Source organism: Triticum aestivum, chromosome 7B, assembly GCF_018294505.1.
Source record: "Triticum aestivum cultivar Chinese Spring chromosome 7B, IWGSC CS RefSeq v2.1, whole genome shotgun sequence".
In the NCBI taxonomy this organism is placed as follows: Eukaryota; Viridiplantae; Streptophyta; class Magnoliopsida; order Poales; family Poaceae; genus Triticum; species Triticum aestivum.
This window is the reverse complement of record NC_057813.1, coordinates 758,876,056-758,895,883: the sequence shown is the minus strand read 5'-3', so window position 1 is coordinate 758,895,883 and position 19,828 is coordinate 758,876,056. Positions and strand designations below refer to the sequence as shown.

The window sequence follows — 19,828 nt, the reverse complement described above, 5'->3', positions numbered from 1 at the left end:
CTCTTTTCCACGTCTAGCCGACGCGAAAGCACGCAGAGGCTCTCATCATCACTAGCTCTACACACACACACACCACCCTTCCCTCCGCAACCATCACCACATCAATTTCTCCATCGCGGGAGCACGCCAAACTTCATCTACATGTTGATCCTCACACCAACTGTTGGGTTTGAAGGTACATGTTGATCTTCGCACCAACTGCTGGATTTGATGGTAAGTTATATGGTCCAATCATGAGATTGATTTTGTGATGAGAAAAAACAAGTTTGTACTGATATATGTTAGTGCAAGCAATTCAAAATAAGCGGCAAATAAGTTAGTCTTGCGCCTTATGAGGGAGCTTGATTCGTTCTATCTCACCGGCCTCAAGGATGTGGCAAAATCAAGTTCTACATCAGTAACTTGGCATGAGGAGAAGGGCCTACATCGATACTGTGGCCGGGTATTGACGAGAAAAAGACATGTCCCACCAAAAGCAAGTTCTACATCAGTACCATGGCCAGGTATTGACGAGCAAAAGGCATGCCCAACCAAAAGCAAGTTATACATCAGTATCTTGGCCGAGTACTGACAAGAAAAATAGCCTACATCAGTACCGAGGCCAAGTACTGACGAGCAAAAGGCCAGTCCTACCGAAAGCAAGTTCTATATCAGTACCAGGAAAAAGGCAGGGGCATCCCATGTTGTGGCGAGAAACCACATATTTTTCTGAAGTAAACATAGGAGCTACTGAAACACGACCTCCCTCCAATGGCTGAAGGGTTACGACGGCGTACGTGAACCGTCCTGAGCCCGAGGGCTTGCAGAAGCTGCCAGACTGTATGCTCCAAAGTATCAAGTGAGCAAACCGCTGCCTTCTCATCTGAAAGAGTTTAAACAGCATGCAGCGTGAATTATTAACCCGAACAATAATATGAATGATATGGATAATTGGGATATGAATGATATGGCCATAGAATACGGTGAGGTGAATGAAGCACATGTTATATGGTTTTTAACCCGAACTACTCAGTGCGTCTGCATCCATCTGGCAAACTTCCACTAAACAAGACAGAAGCAATTTGGCCAAACATTCACTGTTCAGCAAGAAATGAATCCCTCTCTGGTTGCAAGCTAGTCTCCTACAGCCTTTAAACTGCCAAAGCTGTTTTAAATTTAGGAACAAAGATAGTACTTCTGTTGCACACCGGTGACAAACTACTACTACAAAGTAAACCTGAATGGAAGAGCAGTCGTGAGTGTGCGGGGTCAAACCATTTGTTTTTTTGTTCCTTCCTCTGCTTTTGAAGAAACAAAGGAATTACAGAGAGAAATACATCCTCTCCCTCGCTCTTGGTTTGTTTGTTTACCCCTTTGAATAAACAAGCAAAAAACATATAACTTATGAACCTTGGACATCACAAGCAAAACTTGCAAACCGACATGACTAACCTATTCCCCACAATAAAAAATGAGACATGACTAATCTATAGTAAATGATTTACAGTCATACTGGGTCCATCTAACCCATCTAGCTAGCAATAAAACAAAAGTACAACACCAGCCCTTACATTAATCGTGCTTGTGTACGGCGCAAATAGATGTGAATCAAGAACACCTCCCATCGCGTGCCCTGTTTAGGCTACCAAAACGTTTTATATTTTCGAATGGAGATAGTCATTGGTTATCCGTACTCACACTGTACTTAAAATATGGTGATAAAGTTACATAAACTCCGGAAAACTCTATCCTTTTCCTGAAACCAGGCCCATGGTACTGCATATTTCTTCAGATATGTGGCGTACGAGAGCCGACAAACAAATCAAAAGCATGCAAAGCCAGTTGTCCACATAAACACCATTTGCAAGGAGCACAGGCAGGAATGCAACATAAGTAAACTTATATTAACTAGGAACATATCACAGTAGGAAGGCGTTAAAGTGGCATACCAGTAAGACAAAACGATCGAAGTCGTGTCAATCTCCTTAGATAAACTATTCCTCCTCCTGGATGTCATGGCATGATAGCTGAAGAATGGACCAGATTGATGGTTATATTTTGATGTATACTCTCAGCTCGTCAAGAGAGCTGTTGTTTTGAAGATCAACATGATCTTCAAATGCAAATTTGACAAATAGTTTATGATATAGTAGATCTTTGCAGTCCAACCTAACTACCTATGAAAGTATGTAACCTAAACATTTTACATGACATAAGTGCACATAGTTTGAAATGATAGCTATTGAGAACCACTTTGGTGTAAGTACTAAGAAACTGTTAGCTTCAATTGCTGATGCAGAGTGCGCTAATCAAAAACTAAGAAAAATAATTTAATTTTCGACCATGAACTTTGCCCAAAATCCAATTCTTCTCCCAAAAATTTCAAATAGCGGAAGCAATTTTAGTTAAATTATTACTAGAGAAATGATGAGAAAATTCACTTAGGGCATCACCCACAAGACTCCGGTATATGTCCTACTTGTGGTGTCCAGATCATTTTTGTCAAATATTTTCATCCAATAAGGACCCCTATTGGTCCGCGGAGCGGTCCGGACGTCCATCTTCCCCAAATTGAAACCGTCTTTGGGGGAGCTTTGTGAGTGTCCGAACATGCACTTTAGCACTTGTGACAAAGAAAAGCCCCCACGTGGCCCTCCTCACTTTTCTCTCTCTACTCATGCATGGTCTCCTTCTCCTCTCTTTCCTCCCAACTGGAAAAATAAGGATTAAGGGCAACTCAACTGGGTGGCACAAATCTTGTCAACTTTTGTCCGTGTTTTGTCCGTTTGGGTCGGCAAAATGGACAGCGGACAAACGGACATGAGTCTTGTACCCAACGGTGCTACCCATTTGGGATGTGTACGCCCCGACATTTCTACGAACATGCAGTGAACGTGACGAGCAAAGCAAATGCAGAGTGCGGCGAGCAGAGCGCGTTCAAGGGGAGGTCTAGCCACCATCCGCCGGAGCTAGCTAGCTCGCGTGGGGCGCAATGCACGGGCCAAACACCAACCATCCAGCATAGCTAGCTAGCTCGCGTGGACGGGAGTACAGCGGTCGCGTGCTCCTTGAACTGGACGAGCACGGCGCGTGCACATGTTCATCGAGCTGGACACGTGCTCCTCGGGCAGGAAGCAGGCAGCAGGCTCCCGATCCCCAAAGGACGGACACCCAACGCAGCGAGCCTGCCATGTGCTCCAGCGGGCGTCACGGCTGTGTTGGGCTGGAGCTTGCTGAAGGAGGAGCGGCGGCGTCTGTGCAGTGCCATAGCTAGTTATTGGTAGGCGAAGAAATTTCTTTTCAAAAGGAATCTAAGTAACAAAGTGTCATACGAGATCAAAATAATTATATGCATGCTATGTAGCTTTGTACTATCTAGGGAAGTGTGGCTCTTCCCCGGGCCCGGCACAAGCGAAAGATACTTGCACTGGGCTGCCCTTTTTTATGTAATACCCTGGTACATGGGTTGTGGATGATGTTACCTCATTGCTAATGTACTGATCCATACTTTCCACCCCTTGAAGCATATTGATAATTTCCTTCATTGTAGGTCTTTTTGTCTGCTCAAGGTTCACGCAGATTAAACCTATCTGAATGCATCTTTTTATTTGTTCGCAATCTTTATCTACTGATTTCAATGTTGGTTCTTCCCGCAGCACAGTTCTCCATTTTTGAAGTTCCTGTGAACATCAAAACAAAATCTGGAATATTACTATACAATGGTAAATTGTCACATGGCCTCAATGAAAGGGGCCTCCATCTTTAGTGTACAAATTAGTATGTCTTACAGTCTGGATGAAGTCCTCGGAGGATCTTCTAATATCATACGGATAGTTCCTGTGTCCCGTAATTACCTCCAAGATTACTACACCCAAACTGAATATGTCGGACTTAGGCGTGATTATACCTCGAAAGTATTCTGGTGAGATGTAACCTCTGCATTGTAACACGATTATGAAGTAATGTTAGGATAAATGTAAAGAAAATAAATTCTGTTGATTACCAAAAAAGCAATTGATTATCAGCAGGCGCTCACTTACAGTGTTCCAATAGTATGTTTAGTCGAAATAGTTAGTTTTTTATCAAATAGTCTTGACAGACCAAAGTCTGCAATTTTTGGTAACATATTTTCATCAAGCAATATGTTCGCAGGTTTTATGTCCAAGTGAACGATGGGACCATCAGATTGCTCATGAAGGTACCGTAGACCAAGGCAAACACCCTCAATTATATTCCACCGTGTGCGCCAATCATGTTTAGAAAATTCATCTGCATTTACAAATATAAGATGAGCATTTTATATAAGTTATCTTGAAAAATATTGTTTTTCTGCTCTATGCATAGAGTTACTGCAGAATTTTCTATGTATATTCTCCTTTGTGATTCATAAGAACACAGTTTTTATGAGCAATGAGCAAACCATGGAACTAGCAATCCCAAATAAAGTTGAAAATTTTAGAGGTAATAGCACCGGGAGTCCTCGAACTTGTCCAGGATGTGATGATCTAGTCCAAAACTTGCAAAAGCAAACTATTGCATCCCACAACTTGCATCCAATGTGCAAATTTAGTCCTGGCCAATCAGACCACGACAAGTGGAGCCTAGTCAGCAGAGCCGGTCAGCGCAAAACTTTTTGCAATTCCCCCCCTGGCCTTAGCACTAATGAACCCGCCTCCCCTCCCCTCCTCTCCTCTCCTCTCTTCTCTCTGCTCCACCCACTCCCCCCTCTGCTCCATCTCTGCTTCTCCGGCCAGGCCGTCGGCGGCGGCAGCAAGAACAGCCACAATGTGGTGGGTGGTGGTGCTTAATTGCAGAATGGGCTTCAACTAATTAAGGCGCGAATTATTTTTGACGGTTCAAACGCTATGTGCATGCTGTCAGGTGGAGGACGTGGGCGCGGTGCGGCTGTTCGTGCGCCTGCCGATCAACTCGGTGACGGACGGCGCGACGGTGAACACCGCCAGGGGCATCGAGGCCGGGATGCGCGCCGTGAAGCTCATGGGCGTGGACGGCGTGGAGCTGCAGGTGTTCTGGTCCGTGGTGCAGCCGGAGTCGCCGGACAAGTTCTCGTGGGCCGGGTACCGCGCCGTGGCCGATATTGCCCGCGACGAGGGCCTCAGCCTCCGCGTCTCCTCCGCGTCTCCCTCCGCATCCACGGTTCGCCGGGCGGCAGCGCCCCCAAGCTCCCGTCCTGGGTCGGCGCCGCCGCCGCCAAGGACCGCGACATCCTCTTCACCGACGGCGCCGGCGGGCGCCACGAGGACTGCCTCTCCTTCGCCGTCGACGAGCTCCCCGTGCTCGCCGGAATGCCCACCTCCAGCGCTACGAGGCCTTCTTCCGCAGCTTCGTCGACGCCTTCGATAACCTTTTCGAGTCCACCATCGCCGTGCGTAACTAACTAAAGATGCCATACCAATGCCTCCATTTTTGTCCTGCATTTTGTTCATTAAACTAGGGCCGATTGATGGTGCTCAGGACGTGACGGTGGGGCTGGGGCCGAACGGCGAGCTCCGGTACCCGTCGTACCCGCCGGGGAGCGACGTGACCCAGTTCATCGGCGTGGGCGAGTTCCAGTGCTACGACAAGTACATGCTGTCGCAGCTGAGGCAGCACGGGGAGGCGCTGGGCAACCCGATGTGGGGCCTCGCCGGCCCGCACGACGTGCCGCGGTACAACGAGTCGCCGGACTCGAGCGAGTTCTTCCGCGACCACGGCTCGTGCGACAGCCCCTACGGCGACTTCTTCCTCTCCTGGTACGCCGGGAAGCTCGTCAGCACGGCGACCGCGTCCTCGGCATGGCGAGCCGCGTGTTCGGCAGCAAGCCGGTGGAGCTCTCGGCCAAGGTGCCGTTCATGCACACGTTCATCGGCCCGGCATGGACGTGTGCATGAACAAGCAGCAGCGGAACACGGGGTCCAGCCCGGACAAGCTGCTGGTGCAGATCAAGAAGCGTGCCGGCGGCACGGCGCGCGCATCACCGGCGAGAACGCGTCGCTGGTGATGACGCACACCAGCAGCTTCCCGCGGATCAAGAGCAACATCGTCACCGCGGAGCGGATGAGGCCGACCTTCTTCACCTAAAGGCGGATGGGGGCCGAGTTCTTCTCGCCGGAGCACTGGCCGCCCTTCATGGAGTTCGTGCGCAGCGTCGTCTGCGGCGAGTGGGACGAGGACGATGATTGGGTAGGAAAATAACCAACTCCCGCGGCGTCGTGGAAGGAACAGCACCAGGGAAGGAGCAGCAGTGGCCCCTGCGCTGTCTGACGGACGGTCGGCAGTCGACAGCGTGCTTTGTAAGGTGTAGTGCGGGTTATTTTGTGCTAAGGCGAGGGGGGTAATTGCAAAAAGTGCGGCGCTGACCGGCTGTGCTGACTAGGCGCCACTTGTCGTGCTACGATTGGCTGGGACCAGATTTGCACATTGGATGCTAGTTGTGGGACTCAATAGTTGCCTTTTGCAAGATTGGGACCAAATCGTCACATCCAGGACAAGTTGTGAGACTCCTGGTGCTATTACCTCAAAATTTTAGGGAAGCAAGATTTGGTCCTTATCTAAATCTCATACCTGAAATATACTTATCAAGACATCCATTGGGCAAGAATTCCAAGCAAAGCAAACTTTCAGTGTTCTCAGCAAAAACATATTTTCCTTCGTGAGGCGTATGCAAATGTTGTGTTTCACTGCAGTAGCCTAGAAGTCGCACTATATTTGGGTGCTCCAGTTTCATAAGAAGATTAGCCTCGTTCTCAAATTGCTTCTGTGAGCTGGGTTCTGCCTGCACAAACTTCTTTACCGCAACCACTGTCCCATTTTGTAGCACTCCCTGTTTTATGTCTCTTAGTAATATGTATGTATGGGTTTTTGGGTTAAGTATGGTTACATACTTGAGAAATCATAAACATATATGGTTTGATCTTACCTTATATACCACACCAAAACCACCTCTACCAAGTACTCTCTCATTACAGAAGTTATTTGTGATGTCCTTCAAATGTTGTAATGGCAGATGGTATTGTTTGGATTCGGTCTCTTCCAATGACGCATGGCGTGGCTCGGATTCCATATGTTCCAGTGACACATGGTTTGCTTCGGAAATCATCTCCATCTGCATGCACACATAACTCACTGGATTAATTGAGGACTACATTTTAATCTACTCCCTCCGTCTCAAAATAAGTGACTCAACTTTGTACTAACTTTGTCCCAAAATAAGTGACTCAACTTTGTACTCCCTCTGTCCCATAATGTAAGACTTTATTTGACATTATGTAGTGTCAAAAAATGTCTTATATTATGGGACGGAGGGAGTACTAACTTTGTACAAAGTTAGTACAAAGACGAGTGACTTATTTTGGAACGGAAGGATTATTTTGATTAGCACTTGCGGGAAACCTTCCCTTTTTTTTGCAAAGTAAGACTACATTGCGGAAAGAACCTAAAACTAGACAATGCAACGAAGTAAATATGCTCTCAACTTTCGAGAGATTAAATGCAAAGTAGAAAACATAGAATTTAGTTAACAAACTCACTTCCATCTAGAAAGATTTGATAATCTCACCTTAGGCGTTGTGTCTCCAGTATATTGACTCGTATCTGCACTTAACTGTTCCTCACTATAATCTGTTGACTGCTCACTATCGATATCCATAATTGCTATTGAGTTTTCTTTCCCAATGACAACCCTGATATATATTAGGTACGTACCCATATAATATTATAATAAGTTTGGCATAAATAAATAGGAAGCATGGAAATATACATTATTACACAGTACAGAAAAACATGAAAATATACCTTCCCATCGCACACGCGAGGTGGTAGACAGCTCCAACACAACCAATCTTGATTATCCCCTTAAGCGTGGGTGGGCATGAGTACATTCTATGGGAATTTCTTTTATCAGATAGTAGAATGGAAATCCATGTATGATCTACTCCCTCCGTTCCATAATGTAAGATATTTTTTCACACTAGTGTAATGTCAAAAAACGTCTTACATTATGAGACGGAGGGAGTAGTACATTTGGTTCAACAACAATTGTTGACTAACTAGCGCCTATATAAGCAAATGGTTGTCTTGTCTAATGTGTGTGCTTCAGAAGTACGCCAGATATAGTTAATACATTTCAAATTACCTGCAATCTGTTGTGCTCCACAAACAAATAGCGCCATCTTCTGAACCTGTAATTAGAGTCTGACGATTGGGTTGGTACAGAACTGATGTTACAGGTGATACGAAAGCTTCAAGTGTATATGCACATATCTTGTCCTGCAAATACCATATCTGATTTGGAAAAACAATCAGGCGCACATTATGAAAACTGCTATATATTAATATATACATGTACTACATTAGCATGTTCTTCCATGAGAATGACAGACCTTTGTAGTCTTATCATCTGAGCCTGTAGCTAAAAACTCGTGATCGTGACATATGAAGAAATCCAGGCAGTTCACTTGTTTTGAGTGCCCAGACAGAGTGTATATCGATTTGGGAGAATCAAAACCCCAAACCTGCACACCAATCGTATAAGAGATAAGAATCAGAGAACATCAAAGGTCAAGCAACAATACTTGTCTTCATCTTGCAAATTATGGGGGGAGAGAGAGAGAGAGAGAGAGAGTGAGAGTGAGAGAGAGAGAGAGAGAGAGAGAGAGACCTTCACAGTGTAGTCACCCTTTAAACTCGTTGAAACATCGCCCATGCCGCCATATTTGCTATCTGTGTAATAATCTATCTGTAAACTCGTTGAAGCACTAGCAAAAATGTCATTTGGGTTAAATGTGACAATTGTCCCGATATCTTCATATTCATATGTCTGTATGCACTCCCAGCCCTTGTCCCAGTCCCAAAGTTTAATGTATCTACCCGCTGACAGCAAATATGGCCTGGTTGGATGAACGGCCAGTGACACTAATTCTTCATGGTCACTACCAATTCTGAAACTTGTGATCTTTTTCATCTTTTCATAGTTGTAAACATGGATACAATTTTTTGTTACAGCAACAATCCATTGCTTTCTTGAAATAAATTTAACGCAGCTAACTGCAGTCAGGCGGGACCTTGCATAGCTTGTTTTGACTTTAATTGAATCCACTTTTCTCTGACAGCATAAAGGAACTAATATTAGTCAATGGAGACGAAAGCATGGCATATATCCGCACCGATAGGCATCAATAATCTTTATCATAGAAAACAACACTAGTACGTGCCTGTGTCTGGTAGTCCCAAATACCAACATTTCCATTCTCATCTCCCACTATTATCCTGCCACAAATAAATCATGAATTTATAAGCACAAAGAATATACGTGAAACATGCCATATGCTTAAACAAGAAAAAAAGACTAATTCCATCCGTGTGCTCAGTGCCTCAGTCACAAATAAGGTCCCATGCCCAATGAAACTACGGACTTGTCAGGGGTTCATTCCGGAGCTACATAACACTGGAGAGCATGGTTTCTTCACATTTTGAAATATCAATCAAAATTTCACTTAATTTCTTTTCATAAATATGAGTTGGAGATGCTAGATGAATATCCATCAAGAAAATACAATTCATCTTGACTTCTCCATGTTAATGCATATAGATGTTCTATGTAGAAAGACTGCACTCACCATTGCTTGGCCTGGTTTATGTCCAAGGAATACATGTGGAAGAATTCTACCTTGCATACTATCTGATTCAGCAACACGTTAACATCTGGCCGAGGATCTCCTTAGAGTTTTACGGCACAAAAATCATAAACCAGAAAGAGAAGATAGAATTCATACCTTGATTGTGGGCGACATTGGCTGCAAAATATATGACCATTCGTGCATGCGTGTAAGCACAGTCAAGAACCACCAGCACAAAATGCATGTTAAAATAAACAGAAAAGGTGAAGTAACATTTACAGTAGAGTATCAACCTTCCAATCTAAGTGAGAGCAATCATTATCTATCCATCTTCCATAATATACATAACTAAAGTAGTACAAAGGATGGTAAATATTAATTGTGATAACAAGAATGGCGGAGATTTGCTCATCTTTGATTGGTTTCCACCTGATCACTTGATAGAAATACTGAAGTCCTATAATGTTCCCTCAAGATGCACTTCTGAACATTTATTTGTATATTTTGAATGGCATGTCATTGGTAATGTGACGATGAACTGCATTAACTAAGAATTTTCATGGTGAAACAAAGTGCTTGAGAAACAATGGCAAATAATATATTTGCATGGTGTACTTCTAGTTGTCATAATATTTTCAATATTTTTGTATGTATACAGTAGGTATTTAATACACTTATGTTAAAATAAAATTATGCCAGTACATACGGGAATTACATTGGAGCACCTAGGTGCTCCACCCCCCAACGACATCACCATTCATCTGCATGAAGATTCGGATCGCTGGCTTTAAATGGTGTGTATTAAGTTACATGCAACAACTATTAAGACAAACTGTCCAGATGTGCGGGTCACCTGGCTAGTTCATCATATTTATACTGATATAGTAATATGTTACCTTAGAAAATGATGTTGTGATGTGTCCTGGCAGAGTATAAGTTGCTTTCAGTTTCACCTCTTGCACTGCATTCCCCATCTCTTGGAAAAAATTGTCTGGCTGGCTTCGTAAAGTGTTTATATGTTCATCATCCCCTAATGTTAATGTTGCACTCTGCAGGATCACATCTATGATATACTTTTGTGGTCGTTCTTCGTTCACTTGTGTTGTCACAATGAGAGTGTAAGGGGTGTTAGGCGGCACAAGGCCATACATTGGCAGTAATAGGAAGGAGGACTTAATGCTCTTTTCCATAAGCCTAAATGCAACGTGTTTATCAGTGTTGTTTGTTAGCTGCAGCGGACACATGACAACCTTGTTGGGCTTGAAGGGAAAGCAAAGCGTGGACTGGTGAAGGAGAAGCAGCTCGCTTGTCCCAACTTCTGGGATTACATGCGTACTAAATTCTGTTTCTAAAAGCCTCTCAATTATATGATTCATACTTGCTGGTCTTTTGGTTGGGTCGGCCTCAGTGCACTCAATCGCAATCTCAGCGCATACCTGTATTTGTGCACGCTGTGATATATCCAATATATGATAACTCCAACCTTCAAGAACCTAGAAAATTGGAATCATGAACACTATATCAAATCGATCAGCCTTTTTGAGTGAAAACTGAATATTAATGCATAATCCCTCTGATCTATAATAAGTGCCGCAGTTCTGAACTAAGGCTAGTTCAATCTTGATTCAAATCTGCGACAATTATTTTGGATTGGAGGGTGTAAGATTGCTGTTGAAAATTTTCACTTGGAGTGACTACATATATAAATCGTTCTCACTTCCTCAACAGCTTGATAGCCCTTGCTTCCAGTCAACGTCTCTATAATAATAACACCAAGACTGTATTAGTCAAACTTATTTGTGATTTCATAGTTGGAGAACTCTGGTGCCAAATATCCACTGAAAATACATATTGTCTAATCAATTAGCATATGAAATTGAGTGCAATATAAAATACATTATAGCTGAATATGTAAAGTGATTCAGCTTTTAACAGGCTTAAGTTGCTTACATCGTTCCGCCTATGTCTCTAGTAATGACACTTGTTTGGTCATCATCAAAACACCTTGATAGTCCGAAATCAGTAATTTTCGGCATCATATCGTTGTCCAACAATATGTTCGCTGGTTTTAGATCCAAGTGGAGAATTCTTTTTTGGTGAAGATAACATAACCCCTCACAGATGCCCTTAATTATATTGTAGCGGGTTCTCCAGTCAAGCCCGCTGGATGGATCTACAAATGGCAGATGAGAAATGGGACTTCATTTAGTATACATTTCAGATAATTAGTAGGTTTAACCAACCAAGATACCTTATATTACATGATGTTTTATTTCAGCTATATGCTTAAGTAGGTTTGAACCAACCAAGTAATATCCAGTACAGAAAATTAAGATGGAAACATTAACATACCTGTTATATAATTCTCAAGACTTCCTTTATGTAGATATTCGAAGCAGAGCAACCTTTGTTGCACATCTGCCATAACAAACTTACCTCGGTATCTTGCCATACTCCCTTGTGTGTCGACACAATATCATAGAAAACGTACGACATTTTTGTGCTTCACCATCATGAGACATTCCACCTCTCGGTGGAATTCTTTCTCAAACATGTACGCCTTAGACAACCTCTTTACAGCGATGACACTGTTATGAAGTCTTGCCTGCAGCGGCAGATCATGAATGAGTAAGAGTTGAGTTTTAGTTTCAGATATATTCAGAGTTAGTAGACTGAGAGAGCTTTGAGTGTACCTTATAAACCACCGCGAAGGCACCAATTCCAATTTGCATCTCATCAGAGAAATTATCCGTGGTTTCCTCCAAAAGAGAGAGTGGCAGGGCCTGTGGTTCTGCGTCTTCATCAAATAGCATGCATTCCAGGTCACCTTTTGTGATACTCATACTAGCTCGTAGATTTATTTGCACTCTGGTTATGCTCCACAGTACTTATCCTAGTTGAAACAAGATCAGTTCCGTTACTTATGAGGTCACTAGCTAGAACAAATTAACTTCCCATTTACTGAAGATTTTATTTGGTGAATAGTGAATGTAGTACATATTACAACCGGACCCAAAAGTAACATGAAACTACAAGCAAGTCCGTTGACTTTGTAGATAAGACCTCGAGCAAAGAAATAAAAAACGCGATCGGAAGCAGAACTGGCTCCCTCCTTTCAGGCTTCTTGGCCGGGAGTAAAAGGTAAGCCTGTGCCCTTCAGCCAGAGAAATCACGGATGAGTCAGAGGAGGCCGCCTATCGACCGCTTTCTAGCGGGCAGCGTTGCTCCTCGTCGACGGAAGAGACCGCCCATCGACCACCTTTCAGCGGGCGGTGTAGCTCCTCGAAGAATATGGACGATGATAAGGTCGTTCCCGAATGGCACTTCTGAGATCTCCGCTCGTCCAAGACGTTGCCTCAAGCACCACGGTGGCCAATAGCCAGATGAACAACCAATTTCAGACCGAGCACACCCAGCTTATTCCGCGACCGGAGCTCCGGCAAACCATACCGCAGACCAGCTCGCAAAACGAACAAGGAGTGACGACAGATCTGATTTGTTCACACAAGAAACAAAAAAACAAAACCTACAGACACAGCCTTCTCCGGCCGGTGATGCCGGCGGAGGAGAGAGAGAACAGGAGAGGAGAGACAATTTTTGCATGCAGCCTAATTAAACACGGGCAAGCAAATAGCTAGTGTTGAAAAGAAAATTCAGTGGCGATTACCTGGCTGCAGACCAAAGCTTTGCTGCCGCTTAGCTAGTGTTTCGAAGCAGTGTAAGCTGGGTGGGTGAGGGGTTGTGGCCTTGTGGGGGTGTGAGATAGAGATCTGCGTCCAAACATCAATAGCTTACACGCCTGATGAGAGCTTAGTCATGTGGGTATGAATATGTTTAATGACAGGTGCAGCCTAACAATGTACGGCTAAGCATCCGTCAGTTGCACTGTAAAAAAGGGCGTCATGCATGTCCAACTCCACCTTCATTTTCATTGGACAGATTCCACCATGCACCCCACCACCCAAATATCTCTCCACGAGTGACTGTATCCTTATCCTCCGAGCTCCACCTTCATTTTCATTGGACAGATTCCACCACGGCGCTGCAGCTCTCTCTCTATCTCTCTCTGTAACTTGATTTATCGAGGTCTTGCGTGTTGCCAATGGGATGGTCCACACTGCAACGAGACGTCAGTGCTGCTCCGCTGCGGCAAGGAGCTCAGGGGCGTGCAAAAACACAGCTGCTGCGTGCGTGCTCATTGGGACGTGCGCCAGGGCATATCTCTGAACTCTGGCGGCCGCCACCGTCGTGCTGCATTGCAAATCCACCGGTGCTGCAAGTGGAGACTGGTGTGGCGGGGCATCCAATGCTGCTACATTGGAACAACACTGCTGCTGCAAGGGTTGTTGCGTGTGTGCTTCTCAGGACACACTAGTGCATCTCCCTCAACTCGGGCCGCCACCGCCGATTGTGTTGCAACACCCCTATTGATGCGATAAGAGACCACTATGGAGGGGCATCCAGTGATGCTACCTTGCAACTCCACCACTACTGCCTGGAGTAAATCGCAGAATCCACCACTTTCAAGAATAGGTTAGCAAAAAACGCTACGTTACATTTCTTTGGCAAAAAACACCACGTCTTGTGTAATCGGTTTGCAAAAACCACTGATCGGACGATATGGCTCTGTTAAGTGAGTTTATGTTTTTGTGATTTTGTTTTTGTTTTTTGGGCTTGTTGAGCTCTGCCCTCAGCAGAACCCTGTACTACTTGTCCTGTTTCGGTTTCTGTGTGTGTGGGTGTGAGCCTTATTGTATCCATTGGTTGTGGTGGTGGTATGCTTTATTTATAAAGTGGGGCGAAAGCCTTTTTCGGTATGTGAGTTTATGATAGGTGGGCCCTGTTTTCGCCTACGTGGCACTCCCAGCCGTCCCGACAGCCATTAGACGTCGTTAGTAGTTCGGTTTGTTTCCTTCCCGCATCTCCATTTGCCCCTTCTCCACTTCCTGCTCCTCCTCGCTTCGTCTCGCCCCCCTCGCACTGCAAAGACGCCTAGTTCTGCGAAACTAGCCGGTGTTGGCAGCGGCGTGATACGTCTCCGTTGTATCTATAATTTTTGATTGTTTGATGCCAATATTATATAACTTTCACATACTTCTGGAAACATTTTATATTATACTTTTGGGACTAACATATTGATCTAGTGCACAGTGTCAGTTCCTGTTTGTTGCATGTTTTTTGTTTCGCAGAATATCCATATCAAACGAAGTCCAAACGCGCTACAAATTTACGGAGAATTATTGCGGAATACATGCGTAGAATTTTCAACGCAAATGGAGGCCCACGACCTCCAATGTCCACCAGGGCGCGCCAGGCCCCCCGGCACACGGTGGTGCCTAGTGGGCACCCCGTAAGTCGGTTGGGGCCCTTCTTCGGGCGTGATGAAATTTATATCCAGAAAAAGATCGTGTTAAAATTGTTGGGAAATGTTGCATGGAAAACAAAAAAATTCTACGCATGATGTATCCATGGAGATGCATAGCTAAGAGAGGGGAGAGTATTTAGATACCCTTGTAGATCGCTAAGCAGAAACGTTTATCAACGCGGTTGATGTAGTCGTACAACTGCACGATCCGTACCGATCAAGCACCAAACGCCCGTCACCTCCGCGTTTAGCACACATTCAGCTTGATGACGTCCCAGCCTTCTCGATCCAGCAAGGGAGGCGAAGTAGTAGATGAGTTCCGGCAGCACGACAACATGGTGACGGTGGTGGTGAACTATTTCCGCAGGGCTTCGCCAGGCACAACAGATTTTGGACGGAGGATGAACTAGAGGGAGAGGGGGCACCGGCACACGACTTTGTGAATCGTGGTGTCCCTCGGGGGCTAGCCCTGCTCCTCTATTTATATGTTGAGCCCTGGGGTCGTTTCTTGGAGAAAGAGCCTCCTCAAAGTCGGTTTGGAACGCAAAGAAGAGTCGGCTTATGTACATTCATGTTGTCTCCAATTAGTTTCCTATGCACATTCAGTACTTTGCTCCATTATTTGATATTGAGCCTTCCATCTTTTAAAGAAATCGAGTATGCACTGTGGTAAACCTTCGGCGGAGTTGATCGTAAGCTAACCATATGCATATGACCTTCGGTAAACATCATGTTAGACACAACCTCCTTCGGGAGCTTCTGTTGAAGAACATAATAGTAACATATATAGTTAGGAATGTAGTTTACTTAAGAAGAATGTATGCAATGAAGTTACCATAATTAACAAAATCATACCAAGTTTTTGGCAATGAAGTTACCAACATGCAACTCATAGACTAGTGGCACGTATCCACTAAAATTTGGGCTGATAGAGTGATTGGTCTTAAAGGACTCAACATCATCTATGAATGAGACAAGATAACATTTCTCCTCACAATTAAGCTCGGAGCCTTAGCTGTAGTATGTCCTGTCTACAACCTTCCGAGTATTTCTTGAAGATAAGAAATAAGCTGACAATTATAAATAAACAAGTTTACTAGCGATGAACACCAGAAATTTTTAAATAAATAATATAAATTACTTAACATATCAAATTAGTTTGACAAACTCACATTTAGGCAAACTGGAGGCATATCCACATCCACCCATATGTTGATATTATTTTCAATATCATCATCTTCAGGGCGAATATCAAATGTTATTTGCATATTCTCCTCAAATCCATATGCCTTACAAAGAGCTTCCCAATTAGAGCAACCGAAATGGGAGTGATTAACCACATTGTATAGCTTAACCAGAAACGCATAACCACGTTTAGTCCTTAGGTGAGCCCTCCGCGTCTCCATATTCTCAAAGTCTTGGAAACCGAGCTTCTGTAGACAAACGGTCTTGCATGGCACGGGATGAACTAGTGGAATTGAAAAAAAAAATCAGAAATTACGCGTTGAAGCAAAGAAGCACAAGTGATGGTTAATTGCGATGAAATGCTTGTCGTTGCGTACCGTACAAACATCGAAGGTCTCTTCGAGCTTCATCGTTGCCTACCATTTTGCTGGTAAGGCTCCCTGTCGCACAACCCCCGGTCATTGCAGTAGTAGTCGCACTCCGGGATCCTATCATCGTCAAACATTTCCTGTGTTCAAAATTAAAAAATCATAAATCGACGGCAATTACCAGGAAATCACGACAACACAACATTATTATTCATCACGGGTTGACTTTCGGTCTATCGAGTCGTCCTTGATACTCTCATCTCACCTGGTGTATATGGTGGGCACTCCCTCTCTGATATATTCGACCGTCGTTGATGGTCGCTTCTTCCTTCATTCCTGAGTGCATTACACCAAAATGTCTAGCACACGGGAACGAAGGAGAAGCAACCCCCACGACAACAATCGGGATTGTTCCTCTTTGACATTTTGCGACCGTCGGTGATGGTAGCTCCTACTTTCATTCAAAAGTGTATTACACCAAAATGTCTAGCACCTTCGAATGAAAGAGTAGCTGCCCCCACGAAAATAGTCGGTATTCTTCGTCCTCTCTCATATATGCTCGGCACTCCCTCACTGGGTTTTTGACCGTTGGTGATGGTCGTTACTCCTCCTTTCCCTAGTGCATAACAAATGTCTAGCACAAGGAGAAGCGACCCCATGGACAACAGTTGGCATTCTTTTTCTGTCATATATGATGGACACTCTCCTTCACTGATTTTTTTACTCTCGTTGAATTCTCTTTCTGGAAAATCTAGGGCACTCGATATTTCCTACATATTCTAGCAAAATTCGTGCTAAAATTCACGGAAAAATCCGGCATGACCTTTACTAGGATATATCGAGGGCCTGAAATTTGCAGGAATGGAAATGAATGAACACTGGCAAAACATAGGCTACTCGGATTTTCCCTGTGATATAAAGATGTCCATACACATACAAAGATGTTTAATATTGTAATTCTATGCAGATCAATTATCATTTAAGAAAAACTAGCTTCATATTGACACATCTACTCATCTACTACTACCGCGTCTATAAAAACATATATGAAAATTTCTTACAAAATATTTTTATTACTAAATTTGATACCTAAAAATTTCTCATATAGCATTCCAATATATTTCTGTAATTGAAAATTTTCTATACCTAAGTTTTTGCAGTACATTTTATATTGTATAGCAAGCATAACTAAATATTTAAAGGTATTGGGTCTTTTGCCCCGACATTACTAAAAAGATTCTATTCTATTTGAATAATCTACATTATTAAAAACTTTCCATTCTATTGAAATAATGTACAATGCTAAATATCTTATATTCCCTACATTTACTAAAAAATTACATTCTTCATTCTGTTGTATTTGAAAAACATTAAAAAACCTACATTGTACAAGAACAGAGGGAGGTAGGAGGGAGAAGAGAGAGAAGGATGGAGGATGGCCCACGGAGGAGGGAGGGAGGGAGGAGAGAGAGGAGGAGGGAGGCCTGACGTGGAGGGTGCAGGGAGGAAGCAGGAGGGAGGAGAAAGGAGAGAGCAGGAGGAGGTAGGATAGTGCCCAAAGGAGGGAGAGGAAGGATGCCGAAGGAGAGAGGAGGGAGGGGGGAGGTGGAAGGAGGGCGGCAACTTATAGATCTAGGAAGAAGAGGGAGGACGGTAGTGGCAATGAGGCGGCAAAGGCGACGATGGCAGGAGGAGGGAGAGGCAGAGGGAGTGAGTGAGGGGAGCGGGGTCTAGGACAGGCGCTATTGCTAAGTGCCATAGCGGTGGCACAGACTCAGCGTCCCTCGCTGCTGCTAACTGGGGCCCACGTGGTGGCACAATGCAACAATAGTTGCAGCAGTGGGCACACTACGCGTGCTACTGCTATGGTCTTAGGGGTAGCGCCGTTTTGGTTGGTCGCGCTGCTACTATACTTAGCCTGGTGGGCAGTGTGGGTACCACTTAGTAGCTGTGTCGCTTGGTGCGCACGTGCTACTGCTATTGGCTTACCTATAGCGCGCGTCTTCGACCCACGCTACTGTCAAGTAGCAGTAGCGCGTGCCTTTTACCCGCACTAGTGTTAAGCTTCTAGCTATAAGGTTTTCCCTAGTAGTGGGTCTTTCTTCTTTTCTAAAAAAAACGTAATTTGCTCCGTCCAACGCTGATGTCTGCTTGAGCATCCCATCAATGGAGCAACACCGTCAAAGTACACGTGCTCAGCAGCTTCAGATCCGGTGCTGGTGGCAAGACAGGCAAAATGAACACATTTAACCTCCAGATGGAAGTATTTCATAAACTGAACTGTTTTTGAAAAATATTTCACCTAGCTGATATTTTTGTGTAGCATCCAACAACTAGGCCCACATTACACGGTGCAGCACCTCAGTAACAAGTGTTACATATCTGGTAGTGCAGCGCCTAGACGAAAGACGTTGCACAAAGACTTGGCGTTTCTGCGACTAGCCAACCCCAGCTTATTCTATGTTGCTCTAGACACGCTCGGGATTACCAGTCTCAGAAACGCTAAGTCACTGTACAACACCTTTTGTCTAGGCGCTGCACAACCAGATCTGTAGCGCATGTCATTTAGACGCTGCACCGTGTAGTGTGGCGCCTAGCTGTCGTGTGCTACACAACAAGGTCAGCTAGGTGAAGGACAAAGCTACACCTACGTAAAAGATTTTACGTACCTTACGTAAAATGAGACGTGGCTGTTTTATATTAGGTATTACTTGCAAGGATTTACGTAAAGTTTCGTAAGACATTAGGTAGGTGTAGCATTTTTGCTAGGTGAAATACTTTTGTCCTGAGGTCATATTTGTCAATTTTGCGGACGAGACCACCCTCAAGGCGCGTCAACCTGTGTGTGGCTGACCACGCAGGCAAGTGACATCACTAAAGCCTCCCATTGGGCGAAACAAAACAAAGCCTCGGATCCTACCTAGATAGGCATTCGTCATATGCATATCCAGGCATCCAGCTAGCTATTTGCAGAAAGTAAGTATATAATGTGACAGTTGTGTGTTAAAACTCCACATTCATCTCTGCGCTATAGCTAGTAGAGGCATAGGATCCCATGGAGCTACACTTATCACTGCCAGTAAACCATCCCATGGAGCTAATCTAATGTTTGCCAGTGAAGCATAGCATCACATGGAGCTACACTAAAAATCGAACAAGAAAGTTTTGGAGTACTTGGTTATTTAACATGGTTCGGGCATGCGTGTGGATGGATCACCTACCGATGTATGCATACAAGCAGCCAGAATTGGTTAATTGACTCCATACAATGCTACTCTCTGCCAGCGTAAAGCATTTCCATGAAGAAATACTAC

At 44.3% G+C, this 19,828-nt stretch overlaps 1 pseudogene; it reads right to left on the bottom strand.

Moving 5' to 3' along the window:
- Positions 1-286: 286 nt before the first annotated feature.
- On the bottom strand, positions 287-13,488 carry LOC123162740 (uncharacterized; annotated as a pseudogene).
- Positions 13,489-19,828: the final 6,340 nt, after the last annotated feature.